Source organism: Malania oleifera, chromosome 11 (assembly GCF_029873635.1).
Source record: "Malania oleifera isolate guangnan ecotype guangnan chromosome 11, ASM2987363v1, whole genome shotgun sequence".
Taxonomy (NCBI): domain Eukaryota; kingdom Viridiplantae; phylum Streptophyta; class Magnoliopsida; order Santalales; family Ximeniaceae; genus Malania; species Malania oleifera.
The window spans coordinates 6,795,045-6,799,282 of record NC_080427.1 but is presented as its reverse complement, the minus strand read 5'-3'; the positions used below and the strand labels follow the sequence as shown (position 1 = coordinate 6,799,282).

General features: G+C 35.3%; 1 non-coding gene across 1 annotated transcript; it reads right to left on the bottom strand.

The window, feature by feature from the left end:
• Window positions 1-2,395: 2,395 nt before the first annotated feature.
• Window positions 2,396-2,502, bottom strand: LOC131143534 (small nucleolar RNA R71). The gene has a single exon (XR_009133522.1). It is a non-coding gene; the product is annotated as a small nucleolar RNA R71 (small nucleolar RNA).
• Between the last annotated feature and the right edge of the window lie 1,736 nt (window positions 2,503-4,238).

Here is a 4,238-nt window from a genome sequence, read left to right as displayed (position 1 = left end):
AGAAAGAAAAAATTTTGGAAATCAAATCCAAAATTAAAAATGTTGAAGAAGTCGTGTATGTGAACCATGTGCGCGTACGTGAAAGGAGCACAACCATGCACTTTGAACCATGTGCAGAAGAATAAAGAAGAGGAAAAATTAGCATCTGAGAGCATGAAAATAAGCCATGCACGTGAGTTGGCCTTTGAAATGAAGGAAATTGGAGCTAGCCATGTGGGCTTTGAAAAGCAGGCACATGAACAGTGCTATGCAACGTGAGGAGTTGGACTTGGAAAGGGCCTCGGGTGCTGGGCTTTTAATTAAACTAAAATGTGTGTGGGTTTTGGAATTAAAGTGGGGCGGAGATCTTCTTTGCTGAAGAGGAGTGGGCTTCAATTTGGAATGCACGTGAATAGTGATCATCCCATTCATATGCTAGCAACAAAATCCAAGGCTGTGAAGTGAGCTACAGAACAAAATGAAAAGAAGCCCACGTGATGATGTGACCACGTGGGAAGAGCATGCATGCACTAGGTAAAGGAGGCAGCTGGGACTTCAATTAAAATGTTGGGGGCATTTTGGGGAGATGGTTTGGTTTTTGTTTCTTTTGAAAAAGCTAGGGCTTGATTATTATGAAAGGAGGAAGGTATTCTTTTGAGGGGGAACAGGTAGAGGAAGCCGCTGATAGGAGGCCTTTTTTTTTTGTTTTCTTTTGGTGGGCAGCGCTGGGTTGAAAAGAGAGAGAAGGCATTCGAGGTTTATTAAAAAAAAAAATACATGCACAACAACCGTAGCAGGAAGGAACTAGAACAGGGGCTGCACACGACTTCTCTTCTGTGTGTTGGCTTTTCTTCTACTCTCCAGAGAAATGAAAATATGGTGAATTCATTTATGCGGGATTTTATTTTCAGCATGAACTAATTTTACTATTTTTAGGAAAATGATGTAATTCTGGTTTCAAACTACCATGCTCCTCTTTTATTCTGAGTTTAATGCTTTTAATTAACTGACCATTAATTAAATGATCTTGATCTTGTGATTTGATACAGAAAAGGGAAATTATAGGATAAATATAGGATATTTCAGCATTGGTAAATATAGAGATCGAAAGACTTGTATGAACCTATGTAGTATTAAAATTGTGGGTCTTAATATGTTCTTACTTTATTGATTTGCATAATCTTATGTTAAATAATGAGCAAGAATAGTTTCCAATTGACTATCGAAAGAGGCTTTTGGATGAATTTGAGTTTTGCTAACAAACAGAAAAAATTAAATCCTATTAGTTAGATTAGTAAAGCATAGTGAGAAATTAAGAGAAATTGATTTCCTAGAAGTTGTCCTTCTCATTAATTTGATACTTGAGAAATTAGTTTTATTTTCCTTTGAATAGTTTCTTTAAAGAGATTTTATTTCAATTGCACTCACAAAAATCGTAATTTCTTTTCTAAATAAAGTCAAGGTTAGTATAATTTTGGTATTTGGCAAAAGTCACCAATCCCTGAGGACGATACTCTTCCCATCACTTTATTATAAAACTACGATACTGTGCACTTGCAGTTTTGCACCGATCAAGTTTTTGGCGCCATTACTGGGGATTGAGTTTTTCTTATTTTTTCCAATATCAATACAAAGTAATCTTGCTTTTAATTTAGAATTTTATTTTTATTTTATTTCTTTTCTTTTTATTTTTTTTTCTTTTCTTCTTCAGATGTGTTTTTGATGTTGGATGCGCTGTGCTAGAACTCGTGACATTACTCCTTTTGATCCGGAGATTGAAAGAACTCTCAGAGCACTAAGAAAGAAGAAGGTACTAGCCATGGAGAATGGACAAGAGAATGTGCAGTCACGCGCCTTAAATGATGCGAACCTCAATCAACACGCATTAAGACCCAATGAACAATATTGGAATACTTGCCAAATGATGCGAACCTCAACTGACACGTGTTGAAACCCAACAATCAATATTAGAATGTTTGCCCAAGAAAGCTAAAATTCAAATTTTGGATAGAAAACCTCGAACCAATGTTTATAAATGAAACACGAACTGAAGGTTTGCTATATAAATCTTTGGTTCACATTTGTGAATGACAATTACTTGGGTATACGATGTCAGACCATTAATGCCAACAATTTTGAGCCCAAACCCTCCTTGATCAGCATGGTGCAACAAGCCTAATTTAGCGGATCGGCACTTGATGATCACAATATTCATTTGGTGATGTTTCTAGAGATTTGTGACATTGTAAAAATCAATGGTGTTACCGAAGACACCATTAGACTGAGATTGTTCCCTTTTTCTTTGAGGAACAAGGTAAGAGGTTGGCTACAATCTTTACAACCGGGAAGTATCACTAGTTGGCAGGACATGGCAAAAAAGTTTCTAGCTAAATTCTTTCCACCAGCAAAAACAGCCCAACTCAGGAGTGAGATTGGTCAATTCAAGCAAAATGATTTTGAATCACTCAATGAAGCATGAGAAAGGTATAAAGATTTGATTTGATGCTGCGCACAACATGGATTGTCATATTGGTTGCAGATTCAGATGTTCTATAATGGGTTAAATAGACAAACTCGGACTTTAGTTGATGCTACGTCTGGGGGAACTTTGATGTCAAAGACACTTGAGGATGCTACTTCTTTTTTAGAAGAAATGGGCTCAAATAACTATTAATGGCCAACCAAAAGAACTATGGCTAAGAAAGTTGCTGGAATTCATGAATTGGAGCCGTTTTCTGCCCTTTCAGCTCAAGTTGCTTCTCTATCCCATCAGATTTTAGGTTTGACAACCCAAAGGATACCACAAGGTGCAGAATATGTGGCAGCTACAAGTGGGACAGATCCAAGCAATCAAGCGAGTCAAGAACAAGTTCAATACATCAACAATCGGAGCTACAACTATCGTGGTAATCCTGTGCCACAATATTACCATACAGAGCTTTGAAATCATGAGAATTTGTTTTGTGGAAATACAAAGAATGTACTGCAACCCCCTCTAGGACTTGATAGTCAACATAGCAAGAAGAAGATGTCACTTGAGGATGCCATGGTATCATTTTTCGAGAAGATAAAAGCAAGGTTTGAAAAGACTGATTCACGGTTGGATAACATTGAGACTCATTGTAGCAATATAGGAGCCGCTATGAAGAATCTTGAAGTGCAAATTGGGCAACTGGCCACGACCATAAATGCCCAACAAAAAGGAACTTTTCCTAGCAACACAGAAGTGAATCCAAAGGAACAATGCAAGGCCATCACACTTAGGAGTGGAAGAGAAATTGAGAGATCACCATCAAAAGAAACCATGTCCACACCTACAGCTGAAAATAATGGCCAACGCAAGAATAAAGTGGAAGAAGAGGAGATAGTGGATGACACACCAAGAGAGACTAACACGCCTACAGAAATTTCATTTCCTGATAATTCTCCTATTCTCTCTACTCCACTTCCTTATGCTCAACGTTTTCAAAAACAAAAATTAGATAAGCAATTTTCCAAGTTTTTGGATATTTTAAAGAAAATTCACATAAATATTCCTTTTGCAGATGCCTTGGAACAAATGCCAAACTATGTCAAATTTCTGAAGGACATCATTTCCAAGAAAAGAAGGTTGGAGGAGTTTGAAACAGTGAAACTTACTGAAGAATGCAGTGTTATTCTTCAAAGGAAATAACCTCAAAAATTAAAAGATCTAGGGAGTTTCACATTGCCTTGCACTATTGGAAATTCATTGTTTGATAAAGTTTTATCTGTCTTGGTGCTAGCATTAATCTTATGCCACCTTTTGTTTGCAAGAAATTGGGACTTGGAGAGATGAAAGAAACAACCATTTCTTTGCAACTAGTAGACCGATCCTGTAATAACCCGGAAAAAAAATTAATTAATTGAAATTATTAATCAATTAATTAGTTAAACATTATTAAATTAATGTATTAAATAAATAAATAAAAATAAATAGTAGGAAAAAAATTAAGTGTAATTATTAATTAATTCATTAGTTAATTAAATATTATTAAATTGAATTAATCAAGTTAAGTAAAATGATGGTTATATATATATATATATATATATGTATGTATGTATGTATGTATAAATGTATAAAAATAAATGATATATATATAAGTATATAATATAATATTATTATAATATATAATAAAGTTTAAAAAAAAGAAAAAAAAGAAAGGGATAACAGGAAGTTGAAGCTTTCTGAAGAAAACTGAATCTCGCAGGTTCTCTTCGTCGCCTCTCCGTCTCTGCAT